We start from the raw sequence: 24,532 nt of genomic DNA, 5'->3' as shown, positions 1-24,532 counted from the left end.
AAGCAGTGAAATTGCAATGTGTGTAACATGATTGAAATCGTTGTTATTAGGTATATATATACATATATATATATTCAAATAATAACACGGTTACTTGTACCTATAATTAAAACAAACACGAATGTTGCTGAATCTCTCCACGAGAATTGTGTTTACATTGTGGTCACACATCGATTTTTATACGCTCGCAAAATGCACACTACACTCTCTATATATGCAAAACTCTTAACACATGCCTGTTTACCATGACTCTTGTCTTGGGCTGCGTAGAACACACATTTTTATGCAGCACTCTCACCACACTCGGAATACTTATACCCATTCCCATAAGATAGATTTTGTCTCTTTAAATCCAAGTAAGTACTAGTTATTCTCACTTCAAAGTCCCTTTATCCCTTTTCAAAATACAAATATTTCCACCGAACCCAAAATCCTTTTTATAATCAAATCGATTCTCTTTTTGAAATTCTTGTCCAAATTATAAGTGACTCTAAAACCAGTAGCATAATAAGTAACTAAGTATATTATGTACTACTTATTATGCGCGATAACAAGTAGTATGACTACATATTAGTACCATGAAGAAGATAAATAATTGGGTATAGTCATACTCTTCATATTATTATTATAAAGAATATCTTCATATTATGGAAGAGTTACTGAGATCACCACAAAAATAAATTCACAGATACAATTTTAATTTTTTTTGAAACAAAACTTTTTATTTTAGAAATCTCACCCCAAAACTGGGTTAAGATTGGTAACGAAAACATTTTCACGATGCAAAGTAGCAACATGTCGCAAGAACTGTGAGAATCAAATATTTAAAAATGGCCACTTTGATTACTTCGGTACACCTAATGTTAATCTATTATTCTTAACACCTCTCGCGCGTGACGAGAATTCCTCAATAAATTAGAACCCGCCGTATCAATATTTATAGAATAAAGATACCAGCGATAAAGGCAACAACGCACGCAGTTTTCCTACTAACAGTATCATCGATTGGAATCGGCGAGCGAAAGCCAAAACACATCGATCAAGCGAGACCATTACATATGCCAGCGCCATGCAATGGAACCGACCAGTCATACAGATTCCATACGACGTGTTATCATTATTCCCTGCACGGGTCCCCGATGTTTCCCTAGAAAACGGCATAGTGGCGACAAAATGGGCTGACATTAACGCGCGAATCGTCGCGTCGCGGCCGAGCGCGGTGCACGACTGCAATCCGAAACGTTCGTTCGCGATTAAAATATTCCAGGGACGTGCGCGTGCCCCCACTCCGCCGCCTCGCTGTCCCCACTCCGCAACGCAGCTCGCGAGGCGCAGCACGTTCCCGAAACGTATCGCTATGCGCATCACGTGGTTCTCCGCCGTCGCTCGGCGACCGCGAGAACAGCCGAACATGGCGATCGTCGACCGAACATGGCGAATCCGTTGAGACGGAATAGGCCTCGTACCTGCGCGAATGTATCGTTTTAAAGCCGTTCGCGACAGCCATTACGTAAGAACGATTTGATCAATTCTTCCAATCCTTCCTCTCTTCGCACTATCTTCAAACACTGGTAACACGGTCTTTGGTTCTTCGAATTCTTAGGTTAGGATCTGGTTGCAGACGGTGGCTAGGCTTCTTTTTTTCGGCTTTTTCATGAGGCGTCGTGGTTTCTTGTCGAGCTCGCGTGGAATGGAATGCCGGCATTGAAATATTTTCAGGCATAAGAGAGTTGTAAGAGCGCGTGTCTTGTTTTTATGGGACCCGTGAGGAGGCTCTCTTTGTGGGCTGCAGCCACTTCGGGAGAAACGACGCCCGATTCTATCGGAAACGATCGTGTGTGGAATAATAGGATGGTTTTGGTGAAAGAAGGCGGATTTTGGAGGTTTCACTTGCCACGATTCTATGCTTCGTGAATACCGATTGGCTCGCTCTTTGGGCCTCCTGTTGTACTCTTGATCACCCTGTACTTTTCTCCTGTCCCATTTGATTTCTTACTTTTTTATTATATACTGTCCGAGAATTTTATGAACGTGCGTTACGCATCATAATTTAGTACAAATTTTCATAGATAATCATAAATAATAAAATCGTATTGTTACTTGTAATTAAAAAATTTTTTTTTTAAATTTCGAATGCTATTTCAAATTCCTAAATTCCATAGTCCCAATAAATATCCCCACCCTAAACTCGATTACTGTCTTAAAAGCTCCAAAAACTCCAAAAACATTTTAATTCAAATTTCGAAATTGTTCAATATGGTTAACCTAATCTAACTCAAGTTTCTTGCTCAATTTTCAGATTTTCAGACCAAAATTAAAACTATTATTCCAAATCCACGATCTAGACCTATTAAATCTTCCATTGCTGTCTGAAAAATAAAAAGAACGTCGTTGCAAACACCCCGACTGCAGTACCCAAGTGCAACGCGCAAACGTCTCGCTCGACTACCGAACCCTAACCTCAAAAACGCGGGTGCGCATCCGAGCTGCGCAGCGAGAAAGCGAGTAGCGATCATAGGGCTGATCGAAGGCGAGGAAAATCTCGTTCCTCCAAACGTCTTATTTCGATGCGCGGGAAGAAGAAAAAGAAGGAGAAGAAGAAGAACGCGACGGTGATAGTTTAGCTGGCTTGGGTAGCTAAAAAGGGACACTCGAGTGTATGGCCGCGTGAATAACAAAAGGCTGATGGAACGTGCGCCGCGTCCAGAACAGAGCGAAGGGTACGGCGAACAGGGAAGTGCGGCGCGTGATAGTAGAATATTCATTCTGTGCCCACGATCGTCAATGTACGATCGCGCGGTGAATTCACCGGCGAATTAAGCGGAAAGCAGACGTTTCGCAAGACCCTTTAACGCTTCGCCAGCCGTCCACCGTTTTTTCTTTCTTTATTTGGTTTTCCTGGATAATCGATGTGCATTCGTACCTCGCGCCATTTGATCCTCTGTATCGTGGAATTAATAATCACACGGGAGACGTTTGTTACTCGATTATGATTTAAGCGACGTTGCATAACGGACCTCGAGGACTCGTCAGGTTGATTTATGATAATTGAGAGTTTATTGTTTAAGGGAATTTAAATGGTAAATTCTCGGTGATCACTGGACGTGCCTAGTGAGTAAATAAAAATTATTTTCATTACGCGTTGGAGAGAAATTTCTAATAGCAGTGGAAAAGAAAATTTTCTCTATTAGTGACAGAAAAAATATTTTTTTAAAGAAATTTTCTTAGGAATTTTCCAGGGAAAAAAAATTTCTTCTTTTTGCGATTTCTCTTATCAGTGGAAGATAAAAATATTTTTTTTTCAGAAATTTCCTCTACCAACAGAAGAGAAATTTTCTTTTCAGGAATTTTTTTTGTTGAAAAATCGTTTCTCATCGAATAATTTTTATATGAATAATTATTTTCATTTATAATTTTGGTATAGTTGTAGATATTTTTTTTCATGGCATGTGAATGTGATCACGTAGAAGCTAATGGTCAATCAGTGAAGTGTCACGCTTTCACCCTCGACTGAACGATAACGAAACGAAACGCGTTTATCAAATTTTCTACCTTCGGTTTGCTCAAGCACGCTTTATCTTCCGGCCTTTATCAGGTACGAGGGCCTGCTCACGGGTGCAGGTACCTTTCCGTTAGGGTGGTTGGATAATGTTCGATAGCGTTATCAACCTAGCTCAAGAATTTTCGTGTGCACCTCTTGTCACGCGCTTTTCCAAGACTCCAGTCTGCATGATGCGATAATACAATTTGAAAGATTAGGAAAAACGCGATAAGTATAAATATAATAATTATTAACAGACGTCGTGGAAATCACGCTTCAAATTTCTCAAATAAATACAAAGTCCAATTTCACAATCTTTCTCTCTTCCTTTTTTGATTTGCAAACAATAATATATCTTTTGTATATGCAACGAAATTTTATTTACGTTCTGAAAATGGTAATTTAGGTTATTAATATAGCATGGAAACTAAGATAGTTAGATAAATGAATTTTTATCATTTAACAATTCCACCATTTTGTAATTTAGTATCATACGATAATGTTTCCAATCCAAAAATGTCCCAATTTCGAAACACAGTCTGATTTCAATAAAATATTTCGTAAACTTCGAACATAACCTCACCGCGAAGCGCCGAGACAGTTGTTCCGGTCAAAAATGGCGGCCTGTTCTTTGAAGCGACCTCTAGGGAGGAGATACTTATAAATCGAGCGGCTGGAGACCGTCTGACCCGCGAGTGAGTCCTTAGGAGTGCGGAAGTGAGCATCTTTTTGCAGAGACCGCGATATACACGGCCGAAAATTGGTTTTACGCGCTACGGCGCCTCGTGGGCCCCGTTTCAGGGAAGTGCCTTTGTGACCTGGCCCCCCCTCCCTCTTTCGTTCCTGTCACCCGAAACATCTGCTCAACGGCAGCGCTAGAAACATTTTTTCTTAATCGCGCAGCCTCCGTGTTGGAACAGAGCGTTCCTTATGTCTCCCTCTTTCGCTTAAACCTTGGTGGAAAAAATACAAATCACTTCGTTAACCGACGAAAATTTATATCCCTCCTGACCTCATTAACAAACGTAAAAAGGGGAAGAAAAACACGCGTAAACGCGTTTTTTGCCCGTTTTCTCATGCTAACTGCGTTGTGATTTTTAGGCAGGAGTAAGGGTGATTTGGCACGAATTTAGTGGAGAATGAAAGGATGCTAAGTGAGGGTTAGAAGAATAGTAAGATTTTTTCCTTTTGGAGATATAATAATCTGGAAAAATATAGGAAATTGTTAGAAACAAAAATGGAGGGATTTGGAAAAATGGTAAAATTCGTATCTCTTATTTTGTAAATGTTATAGCTATAGAGAAATATAAGAAATTATTAGTAACGAAAATTAAATTTCACTCCTAATTTTCAAACTAATTTTCCCATAACCCAAAATTAAATATTACCCAAAATCTTCAAATTAATTTCCTCATAAATCAAAATTAAATTTTACCCTAGATTTTCAAACCAATTTTCCCATAATCCAAGATTAAATTTCACCCTCAATCTTCAAACCAATTTTCTCATAATCTTTTCCACAATCTTCAAGCTAATTCTCCCACAAACCAAACTTAAATCCCCCCCCAATCTTCAAACAAAATATCTGCCAGAATTCTCACGAAAGTATCTCAGCAAAGCAAACCAAAACTACCCTGGCGTTCTTGGCATATCAGACATATCGCCCCAAGTGCCATTTACCATTTTTCCCCTGCGTCTCTGGTTTTAATTCCAACGGGAGCGGCGAGGGTCGCGGGCAAATTTCCTTAACGAGTAAAAATCGAACGTTTAGATTTATCGGGCGACAGTTGACAACGTAGTAAAAAATGGTATTAGAAGCTGCGGTATCCGCGGTTTAATTGACAGTAAGTCGATGATTTACTCGGTCCAGTCGTATGGTAAAATTCCCTCGAACGTCTGGATATTCTTGTCCCGTACCGAGTGTTTTATTGAGCGGGCATATTGCTCGCTTCTTGCGACCAGTCAGCCGATAAGAAAGTATCAAGTGGTCTGGGAAAAAGCTGGGAGTGCCGTTAAATTAAGTCACACTTTTCCGCCGGCCTTTTCAGCCCGCGCGCGCGCGCGCGCGGCTAACTGTAACTTTGAATGGTCGCGTTGAATCGCCACACGGTTACCGTTTTATATTTATATAGTACCGCTTGTACTTGCAAATTTGAGCGCGGCTAGCTGTGAGAAGCGATTAGAGTGTCTGTCGAACGGTGCACAAGTTATGTCGTTGGGTTACTTTATGGTTGTACTACTGATACGGTTACGATATATTAAAGACTACATTTTATGCTAGTTCGTTGTAATGTATAATAAGGCACGTTCGTGCATGGGGTCCGTGTGAGTATGAGAACTTATGGTTGCGTGGAGTTTGGAGGTTATTTTTTTTTGTTTACGGTGCATTCTGGGTTGGTCAGTGTTTTTTTAAATAATTCTGGGGAACGAGTTTTTATTTTGGAAGGTTATTATTTTTTATGGAGGATTTTAGGTCGATTAGGGGTTTTAGTTAGGGATATGAGATAGATTTAGGGGTAATAATTTTGGGAAAGGGTTGTTTTTTTGGGAGTGGTTGATTTTGGATGGGGAAGTATTTTTTGGTAATTTTGGGGAAATGAATTTTTATTTTGGAGGTTGGGTGAGAGATCGTTTTGAATTTTTGCACAATTTTTGTATTTTGTTAGGGAAACTCAGAATTATAAAAAATTGGAAGATTATTTTTTATTTAGGGTGGATTTTGGGTAAATAAATATTTGTTAAAACTTCTGTGCTAATGAATTTTTAGTTTAGAAATTGGATGGCAGTTTGATGAAGAATTTTTGAGTAACCGTGGAGTTATGGGGTGTATTTATATGTATGCAAATTCAAAATTGAAGAAACTTGGAAAGGAAAATATTTTTCAATAATTTTATGGAAATTAATTTGTTTTAAATATGTAATCAGGAGTGTAAGACGAATAACAGAGAAATACAAAATTGGAAGAATTTTGAAAATTATTTTTCATTTACTATTAACTTTGGAAATATAAATATTATTAAATAATTTAAAAAATCAATTTTATTTTGGAAAATGGATGAAAACTTGATTTAATGTTATTGAGAGGGTAAGAGCAGTGACGTCTGTGGTATTTCGAAATTTTTATTCGCGAATTGTAAATGACGCGTGATATATGTGTCACAGACTTCCACACAAAATTTATTATCACATTTCCGAGATAAAAATAATACGAAATAATATGCGAACGTCATTTGTTTATTTCTGATTCAGTCGTGGAAAAAAAGACGAAGAAAAAGTTTGCCTCTTTTTCTAATTTTCCATGACAAAAATTTTGTGGATTGCGAAAGTTTGATAAAAAAAATATATCAACAATTATTGCTCGTAAAATAGAATAATTAAAAATAAATATCTTCTTTCTTTTTCTTTCACGGAAAATTGTTTAAGCCTGCACCAAATTACAAATTTAAAATGAAATATAACAAGTGACAATATTTAAATGGGTTCCAAAAATTTCTTAAAAAAATTCGCGATTATTGCAAATTAATTCGGGACAGTGTGAATTTCCCAGTCACGAGAAACGAAGAAAATGATCTTAAATAATACATCACAACCCCGTACCGAAATTTCATATAAAACGATGCTACTTACCACGAAGAATAATCAACAGTAATCAACCTTGTCCACCGTGCCTGATTCCTACCACGTAATTCAGTATCACTCGTAGTCCAGAAACACTCGTGTCCAAAGCATCTCGAAGCAACAAATTACACGCACACACCGAGGAGCGTTTCCTCGATTCGGTCCGTCACGCGGCGCACACTCGCTAGACGCGTTCTCCGATCCCCGTAATGGACAGTTTCCTGGGCAGACGCCGCTCGCACGGGCGATCGAGCAGATGCACGAACCGCGTGCCCATTGACGGACAAATCGTGCAAGCGTGACGAAGACAGAGGCACAAGAAGCGACGCGAGACAGACAGAACACGACACGGTCTCTTGACCCCGTGTCGGGGTCTCGTTGTTCCCCGTCGGTCGAGGAAGCCACGACAAGAGCGAAGAGAACAGCACTGACGCGCGCGATGCTTGTTTGCCGGCGGCACGTTTTCGTCTGACAGCCAGTGGCCCGCCGCGTGTCGTACCTGCCGCTGCGCATGCGCGTCCCTACGCTCGCGCGCCGCCGCCGCTGATTGGCCACCCATTGATCGGTCCTACACGCGGTTCGGCTCACGTGCGTCGGCTCCCGTGCGTTTCGTCAGGGTGGGTGGCCAGAAGTGGGGGTAGATTAGTGTGCCCGCGGCTTTTGGAGCGCCGTGTCACGCTTCGCGTGCCGGGTGATCGACTTCTCAGAGATTTGCGAGGGTGGTTACGACTGTGGGGGTTGATTTATTTTTGACTGCGTTTCAGCTAACTTTTGGCTATCCCTACTTTGTTTACTAACATTATATCGAGTCGTGGAGCTTAGCTTGGTTCATTTACCCGTACACGATGTGGTAACTATGGTAACGTACACTATCGGTAACTATGGAAGTACCTTAAGTCATACATACGTATATACTTTTCTCCCGCTCTTTAAATATATTTACAATAAAACTCAATCTAACGATACAATTTTTTTAAATAAAATCATTTCTTTTAGATCATTCATTCAAATTAGTTTCATAATGACTGATACATGACTAATACTGAATTTTTAATTTTCATATATATTTGTTACTTTATACATATATATATACACAGTGACGGGACAAAATATTTCGCATTTCATTTCTTTCACTGGACAATTTTCTGCCGAGAGAAAAATAATAAAATAAATTGAAGAAATTTAAAATAAAATTAAAAATGGAAAGTTTGGTAACAAAATGGTAATAAATTATGTGGATTTTTAAAATTAAATCACTGGAATTGATCCAATCGATTCGAATCCATTCCCCAGTGTTTTTATTCGTTTTTTCAGCATCGTTATACTGAATAAGGATAGCGTGAGTGATTCAATCGGAATATCCTGATCATGATGTGAAGTACGAAGCTTTTGTCAGTATTGGGTTTATTAATCGAGTTTATAATCCCTAACGTTGATACTCGGAGTGACTGTCACCTGCCAGGGCATTAACATATGTTCGGTTACGCAGTTATGTCATATTCAGTTACACTTGATCAGAGTCTGGTCGATCCCAGTCAACCAGTAAGAGATTTATACCGTTCATCTGGAACGAGTTTCGAACGTTTCGTCACGTGTATAATTACATCCATTCATATTGAAATAAGTTGACCAATTAGAACCGTGATCCGGGGGTCTGTAATCCACAGAAGTGTCCAAAGACAAGTCGACGATCACCAATAATGCTACCTCGATAAATACGAGAAAGTACCTTCCACGTTTACAGGTCTGACAAAAAATCTCAAATTTATAATAAAATAGTAAATAATATTTTAATCATTTGTCAATAAAGAAACCAATTTTTGTGACTAACAAAACAGTAGTATACTTTCATGATGGATGAAATAATAATAGGAACGTGTATTTAATAATTGTTAATATTTTTATTCTATGATAAATAATAATACTGGTGACAGATATTACTAATATTAATAATACTGTCAATATATACTAAGAATACTAATTTATTACTAATATTTATATTAATGATACTAATTTATATTAATAATTTTCGTACGAATACCGAAAATATTATTAATAATAATCGAATATGTTTCTGTCAAGTACACCATGTCTAAAGTAAAATACGTGTTCCTATAAAGCTACTTCGCTGCATAATTGCAATGTAATAGTTATCTCATCGACTATAGGTGTTCGCAGGCATGGCCACTACCAAACAGATGCGACTGGACACCAGAGTCGGCTATATCGACATAGATGGAAATACGAGTACGATTCGTTTTGTAACGAGCATTACACGTTTTAGCCTTCCATGTTTGCGAGCAACGATTACGAGTCCAACGACCACTTTTATTGTCTGCTTGCGAAAGGTGCCAACTGTCAATCCCTAGTCGCCATTGAGCAGCGTTGGCGTTCCTCTTGACCTAGCTGAACAATACAATGAATCGGTGAACGACCTTTTTTCTCTTTTTACCACGCAATCATCGATTTATTTAGCATTCCATATGATTTAATCCTTTTACTCAATTTTTTTTTTTTTTTTTTAATACAAACAGATCCCAATTTTAAAAATTTGTATTATCATTATCTTTCTTCGAGCTGTTTCCAATCCATCTATATTATTTTTGGAATATTTAGTCATTTTCTATACGTTTTATTCTTTTTCATATCAGTAATTCTGTGAGTAAAAGTGATAGGTCAACTGTGAATTTAATTAGTATTATTTTGAAGAATTGGCTTGTCAAAGTGTATTTTTATTTTTCATGGAATAGGTAACGTGCTGTTAGCTATCGAATTTTAATTTTAAAAAATTTTTCGTTCGTTTTGTTCTTTCTTATATCAGCTGTTCTGTGAGTAAAGATGATAGATCAATTGTCAGTTTGATTAGTATTATTTTGACACGTGGGCTAGTCGAAGTGTATCGTCGTATTCTTATTTTTCACGGAATAGAGTGACGTCGATCACTGATAAAATTAGAGCCAGTATAGATTTATTTAAGGATTATACTTATGGTACCATTATAGCTATGTTGATGGTATCACATCAACGAGTACCTCGTTTAGAGACAACCCACACGGTTCTACACTTAACCCAATATCTTCTTAGCTGCACCGAATGGCTCAGCTTGCCTATCATCACCCATAAAGGCCATAAAACCTGAAACGGGATAGAATTCCCACCCACTAACATTATTATCATTCCAGAGCCATTATAATACCGGATACTTCCGGTTTACGTTCTCACGTTCCGCGCAATTCTTAGATGTTTCCAATTCCTTTCCGATTTTCTGCTATCGAGTAACAAAGTCGAGGCTACAAAAGAAATTTCCATCCATCAAAATTATTACTGTTATTATTCCTAGAGTAGTATCATAGAAACACACCAACTTCCGGTTTACCTTCTTACAGTACACGAATTTTTACTATATGACAAATTTCTTTCTAATTTTCTAAATTTTTAGTCATCCATTTCTTCTACAAATAAAATTCCCATGCACCAAAATAATTACTGTTATTATTCCCATAGGAGTACCACGAAAACACACCAACTTCCGGTTTACCTGGTTCTAGTATACGAAGTTTCATCATGTGACAAATTTCTTTCCAATTTTCCAAATTTCGAGTCACTCATTTTCTCTACAAATAAAATTTCTATCTACCAAAGTTATCACTATTATTATTCCCATAGGAGTACCATGGAAACACACCAACTTCCGGTTTATCTACTTCTAGTACACGAATTTTTAATATATGACAAATTTCTTTCCAATTTTAGAAATTTCTAGTCATCCATTTTCCTCCTAAAATTAAAATTCCCATGCACTACGACCACAAATATTATTATTCCCATACCAGTACCATGAAAACACACCAACTTCCGGTTTACCTTTTTCTAGTGCACAAATTTTTAATATATGACAAATTTCTTTCCAATTTTTAAAATTTCTAGTCACCAATTTCCTTCTAAAATTAAAATTCCCATGGACCAAGACTATAAATATTATTATTCCCATACCAGTACTATGAAAATACACTAACTTCCGGTTTACCTCCTTGCAGTACACAAATTTTTACTATATGACAAATTTCTTTCCAATTTTCCAAATTTATAGTCACCAATTTCCTTCTAAAATTAAAATTCCCATGCGCCAAGACTATAAATATTATTATTCCCATACGAGTACCATGGAAACACACGAACTTCCGGTTTACAGTCATCCCTCACGAATCCCCTGCTACCAGCAATTTCTCCCCGAATCGCCGCTATCGACCAACAATTTCGGACCGTTGATTGTCCGTTGAAAAATGAACAGCATCCCCGAACGAGTTCCCGGAACGCGTTTGAATGAAAAAGACAGAGAGTGCGCACGCGCGCGAGGGAATTTTTTTTAAGAGAGGGAAAAAAAGACGACGACGCACGTGCGCCGTTTCCGGCGTTGCGGCAAATCACGACGTACTTCCGCTGCGGCGCATTCGGGCCCCGGGGGACGCAAACGAGAAACTCTCGCGGCGACGGAGACGCCCGACGTCGATGATATGCCCGACACGAAACGGACACGTACACATTTTCTGAATTACGTGAACGCATTCAACAATGGCCCTTTACGAGATCAAGCGGCGATAAGCGCGCCGCCACCCGGGTTTCATTGAAGTCTCGTTGAAAATGCTGCACGTAGGGTTCCGTTCGAGAAACGCTCCGATGGCGACTTTCTGCCGCTGTAATTGATCGACTGGATTCTGGAAATCGGATCCGTTCTTCGGCAAACAGCTCCTTTTCGTTTTTCCCCTACGTGGCGGAAGATTCCCCGAGACTGACGGAGATAAATGGTCGAGAAGCAGATCGTTTAGCAGCTTGGAACTTTTTGAGGTTAGGTTTGTACAAAGTGTCCCAAAATTCACGCAAGATTTGTATTTCGCGCCATTCGTGTGATAAAGCATTACCAACGAAGAGAAAAAGTCAGTATGACAACTGACAGTTCAGGGTTATTAAAAATGGAGTGCTATACGATAAAACAACGTGTCTTCGTTGTTGAGAAATATTTATATTCGGTTTTCCCACAAATCGTCTACTGCACAGAATAATTTTCAAAAATTCGAAGAATGCTAAGCAAATGCATCGATTTTTTCAAAAATCATTCACTGCACAGGATAATTTGCAAAAATTCAAGAAAACGGTTTTGATTTTTCCAAAAATCTTTCGTTGTACAGGATAATTTACAAAAATTCACGAAACCCTCTTCGATTCTTTGGAAAATCACCCTCTACGCAGTATAATTCCCCAAAATTCGCAGAATCCATTTGCAATCTCTATTCCCCGAATCATGCATTGCCGAGGATAATTCCAAAAAGGTCAAATAAGCGTCACCGATGAGAAAGCCAGCGTCACAGAGGATAATTCGTAAAAATTCCAAGCAACGTTTGGATTTTTCGAGAAGTCGGCCGGGAAGACGCATAAAGATTCGCAGAAGAGTCTCGGCGAAAGGTGCGGGACGCGTCGCCATTACCGGAAGATGGTGGACGGCGCCGCGGCCCTCCCGTCGCGGAGGAAGCCCTCTGACGAACCTTGCCTCCTCTGGAATAATGCACAGCAGATGCCAGCTGCTCCTCGCGCATCTCCCGTCCGGGCAGACCTTTATCTCGAATTACCCGATGGAAGCTTCCCTGTAACTCGCCGTCGAGATACGCCACGTATCCGTGGAACGGGTGATTCGCCATCGATTAGCTGGCTTTTAGCCTCCACCGACTGATAAACGATCGATGTACTTTTCTTGTTTCACGCCGCGCAATCGGAATTAATTGGAGAGGACGTGCTCGTGTGGATTCATTTTCGTTTTGCACCGTCGCCTCTTCCTTTTCTCGGCGAGTAACGCGGGATATCGCGCGGCCGTCGCGGAGGTTATGCGGAAAATTGATGGGTCATTAAGCGGAGTGTTATTTGCATTGCTTCCCTCTTTTTCTCCTTTTTCCCTTTCTTCCAGCGCATCGGCATTTTTGCCAGGGGTAAGAGCCGCGTTTGCTCGTTTTGCGCCAGTCTTCCTATCCTTTTTTAATCTTCTTAATTAACCTCTCGCTGGCCAGTAAGGAATTGGTGAACTTTGCTAATGCTCGTGGTCTTGGTCAAATGGGAAAGACGAAGATTCGAGATACGAGAATGTATTTGGGATCGAATTTTCGTTTGCTTGGCACTGGTTCACACTGGCATCATGCTATCACTGGTATCTGAGATTCTTTTTGGTATAGTGGTGATATAGTACGGTGAAAAAGAAAAAGTGCGTGGAAAATTTTATTTTAGGAAATGAGAATTAGAGGAAGAAAATTTAAGTAATTACCAAATATCCTTAATATCGGGTTGAAAATATTAAATATAATTACTGTCAAATTTTTGCGGTATTAAATAATTATTAAATTCATATTGGATATCAATGTATCCTATAAAAGCATCTCGTTAAAATAATTACCAAGTACTATTAACATTTTGCAGTACATGGTATTCAGTTGCTTATCATTAGAACGTAGTGTTTTATTGCTCGTTAAATGTAATTGTACGATAATTCAGTGATCCTCAAAATTGCCACAAAATATAAACCAGAATGATAAACACGTTATGCGATAAAACACATTAAATAAAATTCATTATATTATTCTATAGCAATTTGTTCAATTCAATATTTCCAAATGCTACATACATAAGTATATCGTTTTACTTAATTTTGATAAACCTAATATCAATTTTACAACTAACCTCAAAATTGCAGTGTCACGTGACCAATCCTAACCTCTTAATAGTCGTGCGACAGACGTCACCTATACTCCGTTGAACGAGAAAACAGGAATTTGCAGGAAGTATAAACAGAAATTTCACTCACTTCGACAATTCCTGAAAGTATTCTAAATATTCCACTGACACGTAACCAACCCTAACCTCTCAATAGTCGTACGAGAAACGTCACCAATACTCAGTTCAACGAGAAAACGAGAATTTGCAGGAAGTATAAACAGAAATTTCACTCGATTCCACAATTCCTCGAACTAACCTCAAACTTCCAGTGTCACGTGAGCAAACCTAACCTCTCAACAGTCGTACAACAAACATCATCTATACTCCGTTCAACGAAAACTAACAAGAAATATAAACAGAAATTTCACATGATCGAAGTTGCTGTCATAGGTAAGTAGCTGCCAAATGTCGTTACTCAGGGATGTTTTGCAGCGACCCTTGAGAAGGGCCCACAGATAACGCGCACGCAACAAGTAGGCATACGCATCTCTACTGCCTAAGATTTCGAATATTACGCTTCGACCTTGTTCTGATCAGCCATAGCTGTTCATATTTCCTCCCAAGTCTCATCGAACGCAGTATAGCTATACCCACAAACGTGTAAGACATGTTCCAAGAAGAAGGTAAAGAATGTTCTATACCAGGTCGAAGAAAAAAATTCACACCGTTTATGAATCATATACTCGCTAAAGGTCACTGATAAAACCAACGTCTATGCTGAAGCCTGCGTAACCAACCATTTTCTCCGACAATGTCTCCACCGGAACACCCACTTTCCCCGGCCGGTAAAACGGTACCTCGTAAAACAAACCAGCGCCGGCTCTATTCGCGTTTTTCCCGACGCCCGAGATAATCGACGTGGTTGGCCGGTCGTCGAAAGAATTTAGCTTAATCGGGCCGTGACTTCGCGAGCTGTGCCACGATAAGACGGACGGGGAGCGAACGGTGGGCGTTTTATGCTAATCAACCGTAACGTTTCGCTAAGGACCACCGGCGGCAGGCAAAAATTCCCGTCACAATGGAACGACATGGCCGAGCTTTCACTCGGTCCCGGTATTATCGCCGTCCGAGATGGAACCCCCTGGTCTGTTCCGCTGCTATCGAGTGGACCGAGCTCTCCTATACACGGTGTTTCCTATCGTAACGCCACGATCCGTGGTAGAGACCAGGGACCAACGAGAATAACGGTTTTGGGGACAGTGGCGACAGTGGCGCCACCTGATCGCGCCGCGATCGAATTTTGAATTATTTTCTAACCTGTTATACGCACCGGGCGATTCTCGTAGAGTTTACTTCACTGAACACGAATCCGTAGTTGAAATTGCCTTGATTTCCGAAAGATGGCAGTTTTTCTTTAAAAAAAAGGCACGACTTTTGCGTAAAATGAAGTATTACAGGAAAAATAAGAAAGTTGGAACGTTCATTCTTGTCTTAAAGGTTAAGTGAGAGTGTCTTGAGTTTGTCAACGTGCATAATTATAAATGTTCCTGTTTTTGAATAATTATAATTAGCGATCGATGTTTAAAAATAAAGCAAGCGTAGTTTCTACGCTCATTTTTGTAGTTTTATGAAAAGTTTTTTATTTGACACGAATCTGAAACACAGTAGCGTATTCTATAGGCTTTTCTGAAGAAGAAACCACGTAGAAATAGTATTAGGACGATTTTCATTGTTGACAGGCCGATAAAATATATATGGGGAAACCGTGAGCGGGATTTTGCCGACACGCAGCCATTGTTGGCACATCTAGCTTCTTCAGGGCCGTAGTCACGCGTAACTGAGAATCATCGTCCAGTAGATTTCATTTTTTATACGTATAAAATGTACATCATCGCAAAATTATTTTGACATACGTATACGTATCATGGAAATTTATTCTATGATAGTGCGAATGCAGTTATAGTTTATTAAAAATGTATAAATTATCAAATTTATCATTCACAGCAAATTGAAATTGTCAATAACAAATTGCTTAAAATATAAAGATATATAATATACATGCATCAAGGAAACTTATATTCTAAAAGCATGAATAAAGCTTATAAATTATTATATTTATCGTTAGTAACAAATTAGTATTGTTAATAATAAATTGTTCACAACGAAAATTTATAATGAAAGTGAACAAATTAATAAATTATTGGCTATTAATTGAACTTATGACATATTCGTGTTAAAATGTATCAATAAGTTGCATAAAAGTTCATAAATTATTGCACTGATTGTTAATAACAAATTAATATTGTTATTAACAAATTGTTCGCAACGTATATTTATAGTGAAAGTAAAAAAATTAATAAATTATTGGCTGTAAAAGGGGAAAAATAATAATTAATGGGATCGGTAAAGTTCGGAAATTTTTCATCGGGGTGGGGGGACTCGGCCGATCCGCGGCTATATAAGGGGCGACGCGACACAGTAGAAGCCATTTGTCAGTTCGATTTCGGAAGTGTAACATCTAATTTTCATAGTGCGCGAGGGGTGGGAGTCGGAAGTGAGGTTGGGGCTAGCCACCCCACCCTCACCCCACCCCATTAAACAATTTACTAATTATTTTTTTTGTTTTCAGATATTAATTTTTCTTTTATTTCAGATATTAATTATTTTTTATTTTTTCAGGTTTTAATTACTTTTTTTTATTTCAGATGTTACTTTTCGTTTATATTCATTTATATTTGGGCATTCGAATATTTCGTACAATATTCAAATGTCTCATCGTTAGGTTGTTTATGTCTCATCGTTGGGTTGTTTATGTCTCATCGTTGGGTTCTTTATGTCTCATCGTTGGATAGTTAATAATTTTTATATTTCAGGTCTAATTTATTTTTTTTCAGGATTTAATTATTCTTCTCTTTCCACATTTTACTTTCTCCTTTCTATTCTTCTTCATTCGAACATTCGAATATTTCGTGTAATATTCGAATGTCTCAGCGTTGGTTTGTTTCTGTCTCATCGGTGGCTTGCTCCTTCCACTTGGTTAACCTTCATGGTTTCTATTCGTTCGTTTTCTTTTCTGGTATTAATCCGTTTCCTTTCAGGTTTACATTAACAATAATATATTCTGTTTTAGCTTTTAGGTTTTTCAAGATTCCAAAGTATCCTCGAGATTTCATTTGGGACACATCAATGCACGACGCGGGATGCGTTCGTTAGATCTAAATAGACCTAAGTAGTAATAAGATAGATATCTAGACTAAGTATCATGTGCGCGCTATCTATACAAAGGTAAGCTACCTAATTTGGAGCGAAATTTATTAATTCTCTATCATTTTCTTATCTCCCTCGTTTAGCAAATAGAACATAATTGTTCTCGCGATAATCGCGATCGTTCGTAAGTACCGACTAGCCTACGCGACGTGCTCTCGTGTACTCGATAAGTACATGCTTCATAAGTCATCCTCACGACTCGTCTCCGACACTCATTTCCAGTCACTGTCAATCTCGTCATGCATCGGGTTCCAGGGTGACCCCCTCGAATCAGTGCGTCTTCTGACCTCGACGAGGCGGTCCGCTGCCTAAGTCGTACGCGACTTGGGCTCGGGCACATGCTGGCTGACGGACTAGTACCATCTACGGTTAGACCACAGGGATGATTAAGTTCTACCCCGTGTGGCTGGGATGCGAAGTGTCTGTCTTGGCCGGCAACCGCCCAGCAGGGCCCTCCTGTTGACACTAGAAGTTTCATTGGTTCAGGGACTATCCTTGGTCCACGTGTAAGTCTTGGCGAGTGTGACAGTGACTGGAATTGAGCTAGGCCCGATCGGGAGGATGCCGAGGCATGAAGTTGTCTTGTACACGGGAGTACATCTCGTTGGCTAGTCGGTCTTTCGAATAATCACGAATTCGTTCGGGCGCGTCGCGATTTTAACTTAGTTTTCCTTTGCTCGCGTTTTTCATACTTGATTCCCAAATTTTGTGGGAACTTGGAAATATTAGAGTCTGTTAGTGTTGCGACAGTAATAATAAATTTTAGTATAACGAATCGAAGTCCCTTTGATAAGACACGAAATATAATAAAGTGTCAGTAGATTTACTTTAACTTCTTTCGCTCCAAGTTAGATTAGGGTACCTTTGATACAGACAGCACCAGTAGGCTGCGCCACTAAGGCGCATGTCGGGTCTCGATGCGTAGCCACCTCCACGTGGTGAGACCTGGTAATTGGTATCCTTTTCCTAAATATAATTTTTGGGAAACGATACCAAGCTAAGAGCTACGCACCAAGGTTGAAATATTAGTTATAAGCTGGCTGTAAGTTAGTTATAAGTTAGTTATAAATTAGTTATAAGTTAGTTATAAATTAGTCGTAGGTTAGTTATAAGTCAATTAGAGAACCTGGTTGCAGAAAGACAATGTTCGGTTGAAATAAACAAGCAAGTGTAACAGGAGAAAAAATTGGATTCATGGAATATCACAAGCGTAGAGCCATCAGATATCAAAAATTATATTTTATAGTTAGAAAAAATTGAAGCAGTAATAGAAATATGTAAGGTATAATATGCTATTGAATTTTAGGTTAGCTAACCATATGACATACAGGACAGAAATATTTGATGAGTAAATAAAAATTCAGAAAGGGGAGATGATTTAGGCAGACAAAAGGAAATAAAATTAATTTAGGTGATGTCCTCTTATGAGAACAGAAGAAAGAGAATACGGTGAGATTGAAAGGTATGTCCTATTCCTGATCTAAATAAATATTAATATCAGTGGTCAAAGTCACTGATTATTACTAATCTGTTAAGTTTCAGATTGATGGAGCTGAGGTACATAAGGAAAGGAAAGAAGTTGTAATGAAAGCAGTGAGATGAAAAAATGTATACTACATAGAATCAAGAAACAAAAAAGAGGTAGCCTAGGCAGCATATGTATCAACAGAGAAAGATGTGTGGCATCGACATGCAAATATAAAGTTCATTGAAGAGATGGAGAATGAAGAATTGGTAATAATTCTGATAGGTAAATATAAATTGAATATAGAGTGTGAATGTTGCTTTAAGGCAAACATCCGTAGGAACACACATAGGAAACTATAAAAACATCAGGAATAATGGGGCTGTGACACATGGATTTGATTGGACCAGTGAAGCCAATGTTAAAAAGAGGTAAAAGGTACATCTTATCTATTGATGATTATTTGAGAGTGATTATAGGTCTTGCTCTTATAGGAAAAGTGTCAGCTAAGGAAATAAAAATATTGGTAACATTTGAAGAAAATTAATCTGCGAAGAAACTGAAAAGTACTTATATGCTTAGATAATAGAGGTGAGTTTGTCAGACAAGATCTTTAAGTTTGTTTAAATCAAAAGAAAATAAAACATGATTTCATTCCAGCAAGAACACTGCAGTGCAATGGGGTTGCTGAGAGGAAGAATAAATCCACCATAATTCAATGAATATCGAGAATTATTAGGGAAATTCATGTATTTGAATACTTATGTCTTGCCAGACATCTCATTTGCAGTTGGGATGTTTGTTATAATTTAACCATGATCTTAAAATGATGGACATGAATAGATTGAAGGGAATATTAAGATATTTGAGGGTGTGTATTGTCTTGAATTTGGAAAAGGAACAAAAATCAATGAAATGTGTTGTGTGGATATATAGACTGATATGTGAAGTCCTACTAGAAAAGGAGGTGAGAAAGATTGTGATATGTGAATAGATTGAATGCGATAAACGTAGAAAATTAAATCTAAGCTCCTACATAGAAAAATGTTGTTATATAGGAGATGTAGTAAAAACTAAGAATTTGCAAATTTGTTACATGCCAAATAAAGAACCAAATACTGATTGTCTAACTAAACCACTGAATGGTCCAAATTTGTTAAAGAATGTAAAATACTTTATGGGAGTGTTAAGAGAATAAAAAGAAGAGAGGAGAATGTGTGATAGTAATTTGTATTGTTTTATTGTTTTATTTCTTCCACCCATCATAGCATAGGTTAGGTGAACTGTTTTATTAAAAGTACTATTTAATCAATCTTAATTTTGACAATAATACTTCACGTTTGTCATAAGTACACTTGAAACTGAATATAAACTCATCTTGTTAGCAATGGAAAAATATACATTAGAAACTAATTTTCTGAAGGAATATTGTCAATAAAGGTGATCATAATGCTCATTTATAAAATTTTGTAACTAATATATATATATAAATTATGTATTACTATATATTATAATTTTATTATTCATTTTATAATTATTTTTATTAATTTACAACGTTTTTGCTGTGGAAATTAAGCATTTATTAATTTGTGATTTTCGTAAGAGAAACGTATTTGTATTTGCTTCATTGATATTAATAAATATAAGAAACGTTGTTTGATATTCTACATCGATACTTTAGCATATGGCTATTTCAAACACGCAGCACTTTCCCGCGAGAAAAATGCACAGATTGTCTAGCGTCAGTTAACTTCAGTTCCTCACCAAACGAACATACCGGTAACAAATAGTGGAATAATTTCGTACGTCAAAGTGAAATATTAAAGATTTCTACAAAACGTTTCGTAAAGTAATGATATCGCTGATTGAAGTTTTAATTGCTACAACTGAGGAAATATATATTTAAGAATTAATAACGCGACGTTTCGGGTATTAGTTCGCGACATTCCAGTAATAGGTTACGTTTGTAACATTATCGCAATATTTACAAATAAGATACAGCAAAAGTTTAAGAAATTGTGAGAAATTTACGAAATTCAGGATTACTAACTGTGAACATTTCTTCGGTGCTAATATATTACGTGTAAAAAAAAGTGATTTGACATAGTGAAAATCGTATAACGATACATACGTGAAATGAAGCAGTGTGAGTGCGGATCGTGTAATACTATCGCACAGTCCCCAACCGTCGACAGTAGTAGATTCTAGATCTTGATTGTCCAGTAATATATTTGAACATTTTTACTCTGAATAGGCAGCTTGTTAACAGTTTTTCCAATTTTTCTTTAATCTTGGCGTTCAATTGCGAAGTATCTACGAATTATTGCTTATACATTCTAAACGTCGATTGTGGATTAAGATACTTCATTACTACTGGATACAATAGATTATTCTCCAACCAGTAGGGCAATGATTTTACGATTGAAGGTGCATATATGAAACAAAGTGACGGAAAAGTAAGTGCCTGTGAAATCGTTCTACTCAGTTCACTTTTCTCGCCTATATTTTTCAAGTTAGGCTATTCGGTTAGGTTTTTCGGAATAACAGCATAGAGAGAATTCTTCCTTAAAGGGATTAATGATTTTTTTGCGGTTTCGAGCGTGCGTTTTCAAGAAATAGTGCCGGAAGTGTCAGTGGCTGACAGATCGTGCTGCGCAATATACTTTTTTGGCTTCTAGTTTTTGAATTAGGCTTTTTGAATCGGATTTTTCCACTGATTCGCGTAGAGTGATTTTTCCCTTAACGGGATTGGATATTTTTTTTCGGTTTCAATAGTGCGTTTTCGAGAAATAGTGCCGGAAGTGTCTGTTTCTCTCAGATCGTGCTGCGCAATTTACTTTTTTAGCTTCTAGTTTTTGAATTAGGCTTTTCGAATCGGATTTTTTCACTGATTCGCGTAGAGTGATTTTTCCCTTAACGGGATTGGATATTTTTTTTCGGTTTCGAGCGTGCGTTTTCAAGAAATAGTGCCGGAAGTGTCAGTGGGTCTCACTTCGTGCTGCGCAATATACTTTTTTGGCCTCTAGTTTTTGAATTAGGCTCCTTGAATCGGATTTTTCCACTGATTCGCGTAGAGTGATGTTTCCCTTAATGGGATTGGATATTTTTTTTCGGTTTCGAGCGTGCGTTTTCAAGAAATAGTGCCGGAAGTGTCAGTGGCTCTCAGTTTGTGCTGCGCAATATACTTTTTTGGCCTCTAGTTTTTGAATTAGGCTTTTTGAATCGGATTTTTTCACTGATTCGCGTAGAGTGATTCTTCCCTTAACGGGATTGAATATTTTTTTTCGGTTTCGATAGTGCGTTTTCGAGAAATAGTGCCAGAAGTGTCAGTGGCTCTCAGAACGTGCTGCGCAATTTACTTTTTTGGCCTCTAGTTTTTGAATTAGGCTTTTTGAATCGGATTTTTCCACTGATTCGCGTAAAGTGATGTTTCCCTTAATGGGATTGAATATTTTTTTTCGGTTTCGAGCGTGCGTTTTCAAGAAATAGTGCCGGAAGTGTCAGTGGCTCTCAGTTCGTGCTGCGCAATATACTTTTTTGGCCTCTAGTCTTTGAATTAGGTTTTTTGAATCGGTTTTTTCCACTGATTCGCGTAGAGGGATTTTTCCCTTAACGGGATTGGATATTTTTTTTCGGTTTCGAGCGTGCGTTTTCAAGAAATAGTGCCGGAAGTGTCAGTGGCTCTCAGTTCGTGCTGCGCAATATACTTTTTTGGCCTCTAGTCTTTGAATTAGGTTTTTTGAATCGGTTTTTTCCACTGATTCGCGTAGAGGGATTTTTCCCTTAACGGGATTGGATATTTTTTTTCGGTTTCGAGCGTGCGTTTTCAAGAAATAGTGCCGGAAGTGTCAGTGGCTCTCAGTTCGTGCTGCGCAATATACTTTTTTGGCCTCTAGTCTTTGAATTAGGTTTTTTGAATCGGTTTTTTCCACTGATTCGCGTAGAGGGATTTTTCCCTTAACGGGATTGGATATTTTTTTTCGGTTTCGAGCGTGCGTTTTCAAGAAATAGTGCCGGAAGTGTCAGTGGCTCTCAGTTCGTGCTGCGCAATATACTTTTTTGGCCTCTAGTCTTTGAATTAGGTTTTTTGAATCGGTTTTTTCCACTGATTCGCGTAGAGTGATTTTTCCCTTAACGGGATTGGATATTTTTTTTCGGTTTTGAGCGTGCATTTTCAAGAAATAGTGCCGGGAGTGTCAGTGGCTCTCAGTTCGTGCTGCGCAATATACTTTTTTGGCCTTTAGTTTTTGAATTAGGTTTTTTGAATCGGATTTTTCCATTGATTCGCGTAGAGTGATTTTTCCCTTAACGGGATTGGATATTTTTTTTCGGTTTCGATAGTGCGTTTTCGAGAAATAGTGCCAGAAGTGTCAGTGGCTGACAGATCGTGCTGCGCAATTTACTTTTTTGGCTTCTAGGTTTTGAATTAGGCTTTTTGAATCGGATTTTTTCACTGATTCGCGTAAAGTGATGTTTCCCTTAACGGGATTGGTTATTTTTTCTCGGTTTCAATAGTGCGTTTTCGAGAAATAGTGCCGGAAGTGTCTGTGGCTCTCAGATCGTGCTGCGCAATTTACTTTTTTAGCTTCTAGTTTTTGAATTAGGCTTTTTGAATCGGATTTTTCCACTGATTCGCGTAAAGTGATGTTTCCCTTAATGGGATTGGATATTTTTTTTCGGTTTCGAGCGTGCGTTTTCAAGAAATAGTGCCGGAAGTGTCAGTGGCTCTCAGTTCGTGCTGCGCAATATACTTTTTTGGCTTCTAGTTTTTGAATTAGGCTTTTTGAATCGGATTTTTCCACTGATTCGCGTAGAGTGATTTTTCCCTTAACGGGATTGGATATTTTTTTTCGGTTTCAATAGTGCGTTTTCGAGAAATAGTGCCGGAAGTGTCTGTTTCTCTCAGATCGTGCTGCGCAATTTACTTTTTTAGCTTCTAGTTTTTGAATTAGGCTTTTTGAATCGGATTTTTCCACTGATTCGCGTAGAGTGATTTTTCCCTTAACGGGATTGGTTATTTTTTTTCGGTTTCAATAGTGCGTTTTCGAGAAATAGTGCCAGAAGTGTCAGTGGCTGACAGATCGTGTCCGTAATACATTTTTTTCGCTTCTATTCCTGAAATTATGTTTTTGGATTTCGTTTTTTCTGTAGAACAACGTAGAGTAGGTTCAAGACAATATTCTATTGAAATAAATAGGCACGTGCAACAGTAGAAAAATCTTGGACTCTTGGAGTATCACCAATGTAGAGGTATTAGATGCCAGGAATTATATCTTATTGTGAGAAAAAGTTGTAGCAGTAATACAAATATATGAAGTATGATATGTCGATTGGATATGTCCCACTAGATATAAATGTTTGGTGGTCAAATAAAGGTTCACAAAAGGGAAATGCTTCAGGCAGATAAACGGGAATGAAATTAACTTTGGCAATGTCCTGTTGTAAAGACAAGATATAGAGAGTACAGAGAATGAAAGGTATGTTGTATCCCTTATCTAAATAAATATTAATATCTGTGGTCAAAGTGAATGATCCTTGCCAATGTTTTAAATTTCAGAATGGTGGAGCTAAGGTATACGAAGAAAGGAGAGCTATTTGAATGATAGCAGTGAGAAGAAGAAATGTACATTATGTCAAGAAACATAAAAGAGGCAATATATGTATCGAGAGAGAAAGATGTGTGGCATCGACATGGAAATATGAAGATCATTGAAGAGATGGCTAATGAACAATTGGTAATAGTTTTGTAAGTTAAAGATAAATTGAATATAGAGAGTAAATATTGCATTAAAACTAAAACGTGTAGAAATATCTACAGGAACTTGGAAATTATAAAAGCTGCAGGAATAATGGGTTGTGGCACATGGAATTGATTGGGCCAATAAAGACAACGTTAAAAGGAGGTAAAAGGTACGTCTTTCCTGCTAATGATTATTTGAGAAAAG

The 24,532-nt window shown here is 38.0% G+C and overlaps 1 protein-coding gene across 3 annotated transcripts in view; it reads right to left on the bottom strand.

Moving 5' to 3' along the window:
• The window catches only part of LOC108546346 (fibroblast growth factor receptor homolog 1), a 132,026-nt gene that overhangs the window by 56,523 nt on the left and 50,971 nt on the right, over positions 1 to 24,532 (bottom strand). The window contains exon 1 of one of the 3 annotated variants that reach the window (XM_017898379.1): positions 7,169 to 7,540. The exons of the other annotated variants lie outside the window; for them this stretch is intronic. The gene's annotated coding sequence lies outside the window, so the exon portion shown is untranslated. Of the gene's footprint in view, positions 1 to 7,168; positions 7,541 to 24,532 lie in introns of those variants that run through there. 3 annotated transcript variants of the gene reach the window in all.

This window comes from Eufriesea mexicana, unplaced genomic scaffold, assembly GCF_001483705.2.
Source record: "Eufriesea mexicana isolate 0111107269 unplaced genomic scaffold, ASM148370v2 scaffold657, whole genome shotgun sequence".
Lineage (NCBI taxonomy): Eukaryota > Metazoa > Arthropoda > Insecta > Hymenoptera > Apidae > Eufriesea > Eufriesea mexicana.
This window is presented reverse-complemented; position numbering and strand designations above follow the sequence as displayed.